This window comes from Schistocerca cancellata, chromosome 3 (genome assembly GCF_023864275.1).
Source record: "Schistocerca cancellata isolate TAMUIC-IGC-003103 chromosome 3, iqSchCanc2.1, whole genome shotgun sequence".
Classification (NCBI taxonomy): domain Eukaryota; kingdom Metazoa; phylum Arthropoda; class Insecta; order Orthoptera; family Acrididae; genus Schistocerca; species Schistocerca cancellata.
Genome location: NC_064628.1, coordinates 164,742,214 through 164,758,034, shown reverse-complemented (window position 1 = coordinate 164,758,034; position 15,821 = coordinate 164,742,214). Strand labels below are relative to the sequence as shown.

At 38.2% G+C, this 15,821-nt stretch overlaps 1 protein-coding gene across 1 annotated transcript in view; it reads right to left on the bottom strand.

The window, feature by feature from the left end:
- LOC126174788 (tryptase beta-2-like) overlaps positions 1-15,821 on the bottom strand; it is a 401,540-nt gene that overhangs the window by 105,792 nt on the left and 279,927 nt on the right. The gene's annotated exons all lie outside the window — the stretch shown is intronic.

Genomic DNA, 15,821 nt, shown 5'->3' with positions numbered 1-15,821 from the left:
TGTGGTGAACCTCCTCATTTCTTATCTGTCCACCTAATTTTCAAAATCCTTCTATGCCACCACATTTCAAACCCTCCGATTTTCTTCTTTTCCCGTTTTCCCACAATCCTCGATTTAATAATGATGCTGTGATCCAAAAGTACGTTCTCAGAAATTTCTTCGTGAAAAAGGCCGATGTTTGACACGAGTGCTCTACTTTTGGACACGCTACGGTCTTTTAGGTGCTAGTCTGCTTTTCATATCATTCTTGCTTCGCCCATCAATTGTTGCTTTGCTTCTGAAGTAGCAGAGTTCCATCACTTCGTCTACTAATGGCTCTGAGCACTATGCGACTTAACTTCTGAGGTCATCAGTCGCCTATAACTTAGAACTAATTAAACCTAACTAACCTAAGGACATCACACACATCCATGCCCGAGGCAGGATTCGAACCTGCGACCGTAGCGGTAGCTCGGTTCCAGACTGTAGCGCCTAGAACCGCACTGCCACTCCGGCCGGCTCACTTCGTCTACTACGTGGTTCGTTATTTTGATGGCAGATTTCTCATTGGTCTCATTTTTGCTACACGTCATTACTTTCATTTTTCTTTACTCTTAATTCATATTCTGCGCTCAGTTAGTTAATTGTCCCATTCAGATCTCCTGTACATTATTCTTGTCAGAAAATTCGATGCGACAGTTCTTGCACTTATTTGCCCTTGCTATCTTCGAAATGGTGTGGACAATATTCTTTTGAAACCCAGATGGTATGTCTTCAGCCTCATAGATTCTGTAAACCAACGTGAACAGTGGTTTATTGTCCAGTTTCCTCAATGATTTTGTCAATGACTTCTGTATTCTTTGATCGCAAGTCTTCGAAATCTCTATTAACTCTGACTGTAATACTATATCTCCTATATTTTCTCTATGGGCCCCCGTTCCTATCTCTATCAAATCATCAGACAGCTCTCCCCCTTCATAGAGGCTTTAAATGTACGTTTATCTCTCCTCTGTATTTAACATTGTAATTCTTTTTGCATAATGCATCACATGTATTCGACACTACTCGTTTGAAAATCACAATTTTTGCATGTTGTCCTAAACAAAGATGTAGCAGTGAATAAGAAAATTCTGGACACTGACGAGAGATATATCAAAGGTAATGAATTTGATGAAAATCTTAGTTTAACGTAATATAGTCCCTTACAGAAGTAGAAAATTAATTGCCTGAATTTATAATACAATATTACACTCTAATGACTATCTCTGACATGATTCTGTAGGTTTTTGGCAGGCTTACTTTAGAGCATCACGTATTTTAATCTAATTATAAACATCATTTATATTAAAATTGCATGTAGGGGTGGGATACAGATCTATTTTTTACAATTTTCTGATAGCTCCTTAAAATAGTTGTCTGAGTTTGATTTATTTTTGTTAAGAAGTTTTGTCCAATCTGCGTTTTGTGTATGAAAGTCTCAAGCTTGTCATATAAGCCCCTCTTACCTTCAGGAATTTCTTTAGCTTTTGCAGTATTTTTTGTTGGTGTTTATATCTTCAAATTGGTGTCTTGTGTCTTTGATGTTGGTCAGTACTAAATAACCAATTACGTGTGTTGCAGCGAAGGCATTCGTTAAGCTGAACATCGGGGTTATATCCAGTGTGACCCGCATACTGAATTAGAAATTCACTACAAGCGCTCCATAGATTCCAGAATTTGAGTAGAAGTCAAAAATGCTTTCAGTAGTATGTGGTAATCTACAGCATAGCTTACTGCTAGTGGAAAAAAGCTCTTCTAATGTTATAAGATGTAAAGGTGCCCTCATGTTTTGGGAAATTTTTCTTAAATATACGGACATGCAGTGAGAACGTCAGGTTTTTACTAATATTTTTATTATTCTCTTATAATTTCTGTTTTCTTTTGTTGGATACATTGTCTTCATGTTACCGCTGGTGTCCATTAACAACAGCCTTTTGTCTGTTGGTTTCCAGTTCAAAGAGATGGTTTTTATCTTTCAATCAGTAGATAGCAATTTCTCAACTAGTATATAGCTTTCGGGTGGGTTCAAGTCCATAACTGGATGATAGGCAGTAAGTTGCATTTTCTTATGGTCCATCAACAACTAACGATTACGCTACAGCTATCACATAACTTTACAGTGACATAAAAGATCATGGAAAGCTAAAGTCCTGTTTTAATCCCTTCGAAATAGTTTAAGGCGTGCTGTGCAGCTGTAGAGGAGGAAGTCATACTAATAATCACCTGTTATTTGTCTTTAGTACTTAAAAAATGAGAGAGATAATACAAGAAAGTAAATAACCGAAAATTTTGAAGATGATCCATCATTAAAACTGATGTATTTGGTAAATCAAAACTGCTCATTGCAACATGTTCAGCTGAATAAAATCTGCAGTTCTGTGACCAGTTCTGTCACAGTATTATTTTCTTATATCTATAAAACGTAGAAAAATGGTTCAAATGGCTCTGAGCACTATGGGACTTAACATCTATGGTCATCAGTCCCCTAGAACTTAGAACTACTTAAACCTAACTAACCTAAGGACAGCACACAACATCCAGTCATCACGAGGCAGAGAAAATCCCTCACCCCGCCGGGAATGTAAAACGTAGAGATATGGTATTTCGTCATCACTGATCATACAATAATTGCAACAGTTGTTAAATTTTTCTCAGAAGAGAAACATACATTTGCATATGTTCGATGTTCGATAATTTTTACACAGCTCTATGAATTACAGTTCAGAATGAAAAAGACGTATATAGACATGGGTGCTCACAAAAGAACACAAACACACGCACAAAGGCACATACATTAAAGGTTGATGCATTGTAACAGTATAGTATCAGAAAAGTAAGGTACATGACGTAACTACATTTGTCGCTTTATAGTTGTTACCTCGAAATATTTGCAGATAACACTGTAAGTAAACTTTTCAAAGCTATAATGTTAAAATATCATTTAGGTTAAATACATTTTAAAAATATTCTTGACGTATCAGTGAAAGACTGTAGGTATCAGGCCAAACATGCAGACATTTTTAACGTAAATCTTTTATTTAAAGTTTTTTGTTGTGTTTTTCCAATAAACGTACTTTATCTCTGAACTGCAATTGCGAAAGGTCTAAAAAATGACCTAATACGCTGCCAGACCCAACTTGTTTTCCAGCCATAAATATCTTTAGATATGTTGAGAACTTGAAAGTCGGAGGGTAATAAATCTAGTGAATCGCATGAATTCTACAAGAGTTCGTTCTTGTTCACGTTTGGTTTTATCAATGTCAAAACCATTTTTGGGTAGGCACTTAGTTCTGATGAAATATTATTTCTTGAGAAGTGCATTGTTCAACAGTTTGGACAAGAAGAGGTAATTATTATCCGCTAGTTATTGTTTTAGTCTTTAGAATATATTAGATTGGACTTATTTTTCCCAGTAGATTCATAGTGAGGAAATATTAGTGGATATTGTTAAAAGAAAACGACATTCTTCAATAAATATCCGTCGTTTACAAGAGTTTCGTAAAGAAAGTGCCATGTAGTCTACCGGTTTACATCCCGTCGTCCTTAGGCAACTAGAGAAAGACAAATGAGGTGTCATGCTTTAGTTATTATCGATTTTTATGGCATGACATATGCTCCCCATTGTAAAAAACTGTGCTACAACCGAATATAAACGATACTATTCGCACTCATACGATGTCGTGTTCAGAAGTATATCTTCCTGGCCTTTTGGAACGCTGTTGTCGCAGAGTGTAACAAAAATGAGCACAAGTATCGCAACTGTATATGTTATACTGCGCTATACGTCACTCTGTGATTGTTCTCCTCTTACTCTGTCCAGTGATTGTGTATACGGACCCAATGAGGTAAAAAAGAACAGAGATGGCTCAAAATGGCTCTGAGCACTATGCGACTTAACTTCTGAGGTCATTAGTCACCTAGAACTTAGAACTAATTAAACCTAACTAACCTAAGGACATCACACACATCCACGCCCGAGGCAGGATTTGAACCTGCGACCGTAGCGGTCGCCCGGCTCCAGACTACAGCGCCTAGAACGGAGATGGTACTATAAATTTACACTGTAAGAGGTTTTGAAGCCAGAGTCGGTGAGGCCTACCGCCATGTTAAACAGACCAAAACATGAGCAGACTACTGGTTACGATTGCTTCTTGTTCATTCTCTGTGTAGAGTGCAAGCAACAACTGTTTTAAATACTAAAAATTATAGTGCCTACACGAATAACATAGCGTTAGGAATGCAATTTCCAACGTTCTTCTGTTCTTAAATGCGTACTTTCTCTAATAATGCCACATATTTGGCGTCGTTAATGTAACTTGTTTTCTTGCAGATACATTTCGAACAACCAGGAAGAGAAGGAAGTGATGTGAAAAGCATGCTTTCATAATCCAATTAATTTCACGTTTACTGTATTTGTTTCGATAAGAAATGAATCTGGAACTCTGAAACCATTGCTTACTTGCTTAATGATACTGCTTCTTGTTCTTGATTTTTTTAGCTTTCAATTCGTATACACAACATTTTTAATGTACGGATTTGCAAAACCCACATGTTCTTTGCTAGCCCATTAAGGTGTGCAACAATGAAAGAAGCAAGATATGCTATCGTATCTTGAGAACATCAGCGAAGTGACCGATTGCTGAAATATATATATATAAAAAATGAGCCCTATATAAATATACCTCCATGATGAATAGAGTTCTTCTTTTATTAGATTGTCTGTGCATTAGTTTCATTGTAGTTTACACATCTTCTCACTCTGAAATTTTACCTATGATACGTCATTCATTGTATGATCAATAAATTCAGTTTACAGGATAAAAAAAAGAAATTATTTTTTAAAACATGTTCCAGCATTAGGCAATACCGCGAGTGTGATTAAGCAGATAGTCACAAACGCTTAGAACCCTTAAAATGGATATTCTGTTTTAAATTGTATGTAAATAATTTCTTTTAGTAATGATAGCCTAACCTGTAAACTACGGCCGTAATTTTTCCCGAGGGCATGCAGCTTTACTGTATGATTAAATGATGATGGCGTCCTCTTGGGTAAAATATTCCGGAGGTAAAATAGTCCCCCATTCGGATCTCCGGGCGGGGACTACTCAAGAGGACGTCGTTATCAGGAGAAAGAAAACTGGCGTTCCACGGATCGGAGCGTGGAATGTCAGATCCCTTAATCGGGCAGGTAGGTTAGAAAATTTAAAAAGGGAAATAGACAGGTTAAAGTTAGATATAGTGGGAATTAGTGAAGTTCGGTGGCAGGAGGAACAAGACTTCTGGTCAGGTGACTACAGGGTTATAAACACAAAGTCAAATAGGGGTAATGCAGGAGTAGGTTTAATAATGAATAGGAAAACAGGAATGCGGGTAAGCTACTACAAACAGCATAGTGAACGCATTATTGTGGCCAAGATAGATACGAAGCCCACACCTACTACAGTAGTACAAGTTTATATACCAACTAGCTCTGCAGATGACGAAGAAATTGAAGAAATGTATGATGAAATAAAAGAAATTATTCAGATAGTGAAGGGAGACGAAAATTTAATAGTCATGGGTGACTGGAATTCGAGTGTAGGAAAAGGGAGAGAAAGAAACGTAGTAGATGAATATGGATTGGGGCTAAGAAATGAAAGAGGAAGCCGACTGATAGAATTTTGCACAGCGCACAACTTAATCATAGTTAACACTTGGTTTAAGAATCATGATAGAAGGTTGTATACATGGAAGAACCCTGGAGATACTAAAAGGTATCAGATGGATTATATAATGGTAAGACAGAGATTTAGGAACCAGGTTTTAAATTGTAAGACATTTCCAGGGGCAGATGTGGACTCTGACCACAATCTATTGGTTATGACCTGTAGATTAAAACTGAAGAAACTGCAAAAAGGTGGGAATTTAAGGAGATGGGACCTGGATAAACTGAAAGAACCAGAGGTTGCACAGATTTTTAGGGAGAGCATAAGGGAACAATTGACAGGAATGGGGGAAAGAAATACAGTAGAAGAAGAATGGCTAGCTTCGAGCGATGAAGTAGTGAAGGCAGCAGAGGATCAAGTAGGTAAAAAGACGAGGGCTAGTAGAAATCCTTGGGTAACAGAAGAAATATTGAATTTAATTGATGAAAGGAGAAAATATAAAAATGCTGTAAATGAAGCAGGCAAAAAGGAATACCAACGTCTCAAAATGGCTAAGCAAGGATGGCTAGCGGACAAATGTAAGGATGTAGAGGCATATCTCACTAGGGGTAAGATAGATACTGACTACAGGAAAATTAAAGAGACATTTGGAGATAAGAGAACCACCTGTATGAACATCGAGAGCTCAGATGGAAACCCAGTTCTAAGCAAAGAAGGGAAAGCAGGAAGGTGGAAGGAGTATATAGAGGGTCTATACAAGGGCGATGCACTTGAGGACAATATTTTAGAAATGGAAGAGGATGTAGCTGAAGATGAAATGGGAGATACGATACTGCGTGAAGAGTTTGACAGAGCACTGAAAGACCTGAGTCGAAGCTAGGTCCCCGGAGTAGACAACATTCCATTGGAACTACTGACGGCCTTGGGAGAGCCAGTCCTGACAAAACTCTACCATCTGGTGAGCAAGATGTATGAAACAGGCGAAATACCCACAGACTTAAAGAAGAATATAATAATTCCAAGTCCAAAGAAAGCAGGTGTTGACAGATGTGAAAATTACAGAACAATCAGTTTAATAAGCCACAGCTGCAAAATACTAACACGAATTCTTTGCAGACGAATGGAAAAACTAGTAGAAGCCGACCGCGGAGAAGATCAGTTTGGATTCCGTAGAAACACTGGAACACGTGAGGCAGTACTCACCTTACGACTTATCTTAGAAGAAAGATTAAGGAAAGGCAAACGTAGGTTTCTAGCATTTGTAGTCTTAGAGAAAGCTTTTGACAATGTTGACTGGAATACTCTCTTTCAAATTCTAAAGGTGGCAGGGGTAAAATACAGGGAGCGAAAGGCTATTTACAATTTGTACAGAAACCAGATGGCAGTTATAAGAGTCGAGGGACATGAAAGGGAAGCAGTGGTTGGGAAGGGAGTAAGACAGGGTTGTAGCCTCTCCCCGATGTTATTCAATCTCTATATCGAGCAAGCAGTAAAGGAAACAAAAGAAAAATTTGAAGTAGGTATTAAAATCCATAGAGAAGAAATAAAAAGTTTGAGGTTCGCCGATGACATTGTAATTCTGTCAGAGACAGCAAAGGACTTGGAAGAGCAGTTGAACGGAATGGATGGTGTCTTGAAGGGAGGATATAAGATGAACATCAACAAAAGCAAAACGAGGATAATGGAATGTAGTCGAATTAAGTCGGGTGATGCTGAGGGTATTAGATTTGGAAATGAGACACTTAAAGTAGTAAAGGAGTTTTGCTATTTGGGGAGCAAAATAACTGATGATGGTCGAAGTAGAGAGGATATAAAATGTAGACTGGCAATGGCAAGGAAAGCGTTTCGGAAGAAGAGAAATTTGTTAACATCGAATATAGATTTAAGTGTCAGGAAGTCGTTTCTGAAAGTATTTGTATGGAGTGTAGCCATGTATGGAAGTGAAACATGGAAACATAGTTTAGACAAGAAGAGAATAGAAGCTTTCGAAATGTGGTGCTACAGAAGAATGCTGAAGATTAGATGGGTAGATCACATAACTAATGAGGAGGTGTTGAATAGGATTGGGGAGAAGAGAAGTTTGTGGCACAATTTGACCAGAAGAAGGGTTCGGTTGGTAGGACATGTTCTGAGGCATCAAGGGATCACCATTTTAGTATTGGAGGGCAGCGTGGAGGGTAAAAATCATAGGGGGAGACCAAGAGATGAATACACTAAGCAGATTCGGAAGGATGTAGGATGCAGTAGGTACTGGGAGATGAAGAAGCTTGCACAGGATAGTGTAGCATGGAGAGCTGCATCAAACCAGTCTCAGGACTGAGGACCACAACAACAACAACAGCCTAACCTGTGTAACATATATGCCTACCTTTCCAATAACCCATCTGCCTTTTTTCCCAGAATGTTTCTCACCAGTAACTCCGTTAGTTTCTCACGAATAACCCAACATATCACAACTGGAACTTACGTCTATTTTGATCATCAGCTTCATTTTAATTTTGAATTTCATTTTGAGGTTTTTAGAGTCCATACCGTGGATTGTGATATACCAGTAGTTAATTTGTTACAATTTCCGTTATCATTTGCACTATAAATCGTAATACTGTGAACGAGTCATTTTATATTACAGGATAAAAAAGAAATAAATTTTTATACAGGGTATCCCATTTATCTTGACCACCCTAAATAACTGTTTTTCCAGATGCAACTTACAAAATATTTCAAGCAAATGTTCTTTGGCCGTCAGGAGGACGTCAATCAGCATGATTGACTTCGTTGTAGCTTTGTTTTTAACGTAGATATGAACAGCGGTATGACTTTTTTAAATGGCACCAGTATTTTTTATTCGGTAATTCATTTCTCTCTAAAGACCTACTCAAAAATGTATCAAGTGTACCATTCACTGAAACACTGTCTTTGAGCCCGGGATCACAAACTCGCCCACTTGCTGGAGTTGGTAGAAAAAAATGAAAACCAAGTAAAGACATAATGCAAAATTGACTTTGACTCTCCTCTACCATTGCCTAGGAGTATAACATTCAAAGGTGCTCAAAGTGGTGACCCTGGACACAGATACACTGGTGCACTCGTTGAATGAAAGAATTATTTACTGCTTCCAGTGTTGCCTGCTGAAGAGAATTACAAGCAAGCACGATACGCTCCTGCATGTCCTCTGGAGTTGTTGGAATATGGCGATAGACAACGTCTTTAATACATCCCCAAAGAAAAAAGTCCAGAGGATTTAAATCAGGAGACCTAACTGGAGTAACTGTTCCTCCTCGACCAATCCATCTGGCAGGATACCCTCGGTTCAGATCACGACGTGTTCGCAAGGCATTATGTGCTGGACATCCATCGTGTTCATACCACATAAGCATTCTGGTTCTTAGCGGCACGTCATCCAGAAGAGGGGGAAGAAATCGTCTGAGGAAGTTGGCATACGCTGTGCCGTTTAGACTACCTTTGATCATTGATGAAATAAGGGCCACTAATTGTAGTACCAAGCATCCCACACCAGACGTTAATTCTTTATTGACGCTGATGTTCCACCTGTCTTAGTCATCATGGGTTGTCACTGGACCAATAATGGATGTTCCTTGTATTTACCTATCCTTTGTTTGAGAAGGAACATTCATCGGTAAATATAACATTGGAGAAGAAGTTCGGGTTGGCGAGGATTTGCTGCTGTGCCCACTGACGGAACAGTACACAATTCTGGAAATCATTCCCATGTAACTCTTGATGTAGGTGTACATGGTAAAGATGGAACTGGTGACGTGTAAGAATACGATGTACACTGGGTTTAGAAATTACAATCTTGTGTTCAAGCTGTCGCGTGCTCATATGTGGATTCATTGCAACGGAAGTGAGAACAGTATCTTCGGCAGCTTCGTCTGTGCGAGTGCTACGACGATTGTTTTGTCGTGGGTTGAAACTTCCCGTTTCCCGAAGCGTCGTAACAAGACGAGAAAACATCCGTCGGGAAGGTGGGTTCTTGTCAGGATATCGCTCTCTGTGCAGTTCCGCTGCCTGCGTAGCATTTCGCCTACCTTCAACGACAACAACAGTAAAAGAAACGTTATGTCGATGCAGTTTGTAGGAAGGGCAGCCTTCAATGTATGCCTACTCTAGACAACAGTATTTAAAAGGACTAAACTACTGTACTAAATGTAGCCGTACATAAGGAAACAGTATTTCAATTACTGTTCAGCTAACTTACATTCCCCATAGAAGAGTGGCATTTTTACCTTCTCTTCGTTGGTGTACATTCTACTCACACAAATCTTCAACTGACGATGGTTGGCGGAATGACGGGTGGGCATTCTACTTATGTTTACATTTGTCCTCTGTCAACGTCAGCACGTGTATGTGTTCCATTAGCCAGAGTAGTTGCTCCAAGCGCTGGAAGCGTCAAAGTCAATGTTGTGTTATGTAATTAATAACGTTGTGTTTCAATGAATGGTCCACTGTGATACATTTTTGAATAGGTCTTTAGAGAGAAAATGAATTACCGAATAAAAAATACGAAGTGCCATTTAAAAAAGTCATACCACTGTTCATATCTTCGTAAAAAACAGAGCTACAACGAAGGCAATCATCCTGATTGATGTCCCTCTGGCGGGTAAAGAACATTTGAACATTTGCTCGAAACATGTTGTAATTTGCATCTGGGCAAACAGTTATTTGGGGTGGGACACCCATATATAGTGCTGATCATTTATTAGTTTTTTGTTTATTTAATTAAAGACAGGCATATGTTAGTAATTCCCAGCCATCAGCATTTACACATTACAATAACAGATAGTCTTTTGCGTAATAGACGGAGTTGTCAAAGAGAAACGTCTTCAGTTTAGTTTCAAAATTTACTATGCTGTCTTTCAGGTATTTATAACACTCAGCAAGTGATCAAAACATTTGGTTGCACCCTTGTGAACCGCTGTTTGTGCCACAGACGACCTTAATGTGGTGTAATGAATTCCATTTTTTTCTTCTGGTACTGTAATTATGTACATCATTGTTCCTGTAGAATTACGGTGGGTTACTTATAAAACACTTCATGAGGGAATAACTATACTGTGAAATGTATAGATTGCTTTAGCTTAGCGGTCTCAGGCGCTGCAGTCTGGTCCCGGCGGAGGTTCGAGTCCTCCCTCGGGCATGGGTATGAGTGTTTGTCCTTAGGATAATTTAGGTTAAGTAGTGTATAAGCTTAGGGACTGATGACCTTAGCAGTTAAGTCCCATAAGATTTCACACACATTTGATTGTTTGATAGATTGCTACTGACACGCCGAGTAGCAGGCAGGCAGTCAGTCTTAGGCCAAAGCCTGCACATGCATATGATCGCAGTCTGCGGCTGTTATAGCCAGAATCTTTTTTAAAGAAGGAGGAAATGTGAACAATGAATAATTATTGGCGAAACGGATTTGGGGCATGAGATGATGCACCAACAATCAGCAAGGTCACGTAGTCGAGTGTTGTGCGGGGTCGTTACCGTTGATACAATGTGGTTCGGATGTCGGAGCATTTGCGATTTGGAAGGCAATGAAAAAGACATGAAAGAATAAAAGCAATGAGCGCAACGATAATTCACGTACGCAACAGAAAATATTGCTCGAACGGCTACACTTGCGAATGGAATGTGATTTCCTTAAGCTTCAGATTACCCCTGTAAACGAGGAAGCTGTCAGTTTTGATGAGACAACGTCTTCACACAATCAAAGCACCAAAATCTGTTCTGAATAGATAGCCCCAACGGTCGAAACTTGGCACGGGCACGTCAGAGTGACATAACAGGAAGTATCACCGCTCTCAAACGTGGAGGTATAAATATGGCGAACGTAATGTTTTGGGATATGTAAGATGGCGCATTTCGGCTTCAGGTTTGTATCGCAATGACAACGCCCGTCTTTTTTTCTTTTACCCCAATGGCTCTACCTCACTCTGAGACTGTCCTCTTCCTCTTATTCTGTCCAGCGATTAATTATACGAACCGCACAGTTCATGTCTTTGATAACAGCCGAATGACGGCTCGATCATAACTTAGAGTAATCGATAATGTGGCACGGTTCAATTAGAAAGACACAACTCAGTTGGCTCTACTAAAAATTCGTCAATGGAATAGTTTCAATCAGCAAATCCTTTAAGCATTTGTTAAACTGAACTCTATTAGCGGTTTAAAGATTTTATGGCTACGGTTAAGTTATTGAAAATGTGTTACTGAACAGTGAACACCTTTCTGGACAAAAGTAAGTGACTTTTGGGAAGATTATTCTTATTTCTAGTACTGGCTCCATGAACTGAGATGTTGATTTAAAAAAAAAATAGATACATTTTTAACGACAAATTTCATTTATGGAGTAGTTAGCATCACTAGTTCCCTAAATAGACCGCTGCTGTATGTCCTTTAGTTCATATTAGAAATAATTGTTATTGCACCTTCTTGAACGCGGAAAACCTTCTTGGCTTGATACGTTAGGCCAAGAAATAATCACATATGACGTTAGGGGATAGATTAAGCGTAGTATGCTAGATTTTCTTTATTTTTGGGTCATCTATATCTGAAAACATTCACACTGCAAACAGGGATCTGTTTAGGTGCGTCGGCAGCTCTGTGATGTGCTCCTCTCAGGTCAATTTATTATCAAGCTAAAACGCCAAGATTTTCACACCATCTATTTTTTCTATCTGTTTGTCGTCATATTTCAGTCATATTCTGGCGGGAAACATCGTACAAGTTCGAAACTGTATGTAGCGTGTTTTTTCAAAGTTTAGTGACAAAGAATTGTCTAGGAACCATTTATTAATGTCCATGAAAATTTCATTAACCGATGTTTATAAGATTATACCTTATTTTCTATTTATTGGAATGTTTGTGTCATCTGCAGACAAAAAATAACTTTGTATCTGGTAATGTTACAGATGAAAGATCATTGATACCCGCAAGAAAATGTAGGGACCTTAAGATAGGACCTTGTGCGACAACACATGTAATTGCTTCCCATTTGGATGACGCTTAATAAGTTAATAAACGCCTCTTTCCTAATAACACCTTTTGTTTCTGTCGTATACATAGGATTTGAACCATTTGGCAGCTTTTTCAGTAACACCGTAATATCCTAATTTACTTAAAAGGATATTATGATTTACACACTCAAATGCCTTTGACAGATCACAAAATATTCCAGTAACCTGTAACGTACTGCCTAATGAATTAAGTATGTTTTCGTTGTATGTGTAGATGGCCTTCACAGTATCAGCGCACTTTAGAAATCCGAACTGTGAGTTTGATAATACATTATTTGTTGTCAGATGGTTAAGAAACAGACTCTATATTATCTTTTTTAAAATTTTCGAGAATGCTGGCAAAAGTGAAATTGAAAGGAAATTTTGTGGTACTTCTTTGTTTCCTTTCTTAGACAAAGGCTCAACTCCAGTATTTTTCAACAAATTCAGGAAATGTCCCAGTTATAAATCACTGGTTACACAGATAACTTAATACGTTACTAAACTCTGAAGCACACTCTTTAACTAAGTTGGTTGATATTTTATCATAACCACCAGAAATTCTTGATTTTATGGATTTTACGGTGGGCATTACTTCTACTGGTGTAGTGAGAGCCATATTAACATTACTGAAGCCATTTGTAATGACTTGAGATATTCGATTGCAGCATTTATCATTTAGTCTTAATGCTATCAGATCCTCTTCTTGTCTGGTTCTACGTCTCCTCCTTTGCTATAACTCATACTGTATTTATTTTGTAATCTGGTGTGATTATCTTTTTTTCGTAATGCATTTACTTTGATGTTAGTATTACTAATTTTAATATTTTGCGGATATCTTATAATACCGGCAGCATCAGAACTGTTTCTGCCTTACAAGATCGCTTTATACCTAGAGAAATACATGGCTTCATTGTAGAATTTGGTCTAATCTGAGTTAGTTTTGGGGAAGGAAGTGTTCAAATAAAGTCAGGATTTCTTTGTATTTTTCATTCATGTCAAGAGCAGTGTAAAACATGATTTCTGTTGAAATCTTTGAGGAGTATTCTAAAATAATCAGTTTTTGGTTTACTGACTACCTTCTTGAATTCTGATTCACTAGATTTTGTATTGTCACGTAGAACATTCAGCAAAAGGAAGTGCATGTCTTGGTCCAAGAGGCCACTGACTATTGGTTTTGTTATATAATTTTGTTCATTATACCGTCCATTAAGATATTATCGATGGCTATTTGTCAGCAACCAGATATCCTGGTTGCGAAGTTTGCAACACGAATTATGTTGAATGATAAATTCTTACTGGATCAGTGTTTAAGAAAATATGGAATGAGCCAGTAGATCTACAAGGTGATTTTTTTTTATTTTTTGTCATCACTCCTCTGACTGGTTAGATGCAGCCCACTCCATGTTCCTCTCCTGTACCAGCCTTTCATCTCCGAGTAGGAACTACAACCTACCTCCTCAATTATTTGCTGGATGTATTCCACTCTCTGTCTTCATCTGCACTTCTTACCCTCTACAGCTTCCTCTTGCACATGGAAGTTATTCCCTAGTGCCTTAACAGATGTCCTATCATCCTGTCACATGTTCTTGGATGTGTGTGATGTCCTTAGGTTAGTTGGGTTTAAGTAGTTCTACGTTCTAGGGGACTGATGACCCCAGAAGTTAAGTCTCATAGTGCTCAGAGCCACCAACCATCTTTTCAGCTCCGATTCTGCAGAGAACCTTCTCATTCTTTACCTTATCAGTACACCTAATTTTGAACGTTCTTTTGCAGCATCACAAAGGTTTTGATCTTCTTCTGTTGTGGTTTTCCCACTGTCAGTGATACACTACCATACAATGCTGTGCTTTGTACAAATCTTCACTTGTTCTGGATAAACATCCGCTGGTTATAAAGTGTTCAAAATAATTTTTATGACCTGTACAACAGTTTATCAATTTGAATGAAACATACAGACTTGCACTTTTGCCAAGCATCTAATAGTGCAATAAAAAGAAAATCTTATTGATATCAATGTCATTTTTGCACCAGACCCAAAATATTTCACAAAAAATTTCAATGATGACGAAAACAAGAAATTATGCCATACCCTGGCCTTTGCGCTATACTTTTTGTAAGTATCACTGGAATCTGCAGCCTTCCCAATTTTTGCAAATCGTGCCCTCCAGCGAACTTCTTGCATATATTTTCCCACCATTTTACGTGACTTCCCCATGGAAAATGCTTACCCACTTCCATCGTAGAGGACTGATCATAAGACTGTGACTGACTCTGTTCATAATATATGTCTTTCGGATTTTCCGGGAAAGCTGTGGCTCACAGGTCGTCATATTGAATGACTGCAGAGGATATTCCAATTATTGTCCATAGATTTCTAAACTGAATAATCTCGTTACAATAACTGTTAGGTTACCAAAAACACTCACCATTGAAAAGAGGTTGGTTTAGGTATCCGGCTCGTATTCGAGAGGAGCCCGATTAGAAACCCGCTCTGGCCTTCTAGGGTTTCGATTTCCGTGGTTTGCCCTATCACTTCAAGCGACTCCTGAATTTCTACCTTCAGCAAGGAAATTGTCGGATTTCCTTCTTTTTCTTTGTCCAGCTGAGCTACAACTACGTCTCTTATGATGTTACTGTAAATAGAATGTTACGTTAATTCTTTGTACTGCCAATGCTTAATACTGATTTTAGAAAATCTCTTTACCCGTGAGCTGGATTGTGGAAAATATTAATAAATGATCTGAATAGCAACATTTGGGTATTAAAAAACACGGTAAAACAGGAAAATAATCTCAGACTCGCTAGTTTAACGATAACTTAACAATTTAATTGACTGTTGAGTTCTATGGCTGTGGATTATGTTACGTTGAGGAATACAAGAACCAACAGCTTTGTTATGTATTTTTATTTTAACTAATACGTGTTTCGAGTTTTACTCGTCTTTAAGTAGCTTAATAAATATTTGAGTCATCACGGAATAATGTAGATAGAGAGGTAAAAATTGACACACATGCTTGGAATGACATTGGGTTTTATTAGAACCAAAAAATACAAAAGTTCAAAAAATGTCCGACAGATGACGCTTCAACTGATCAGAATAGCAATAATTAGCATAACAAAGTAAGACAAAGCAAAGATAATATTCTTTACA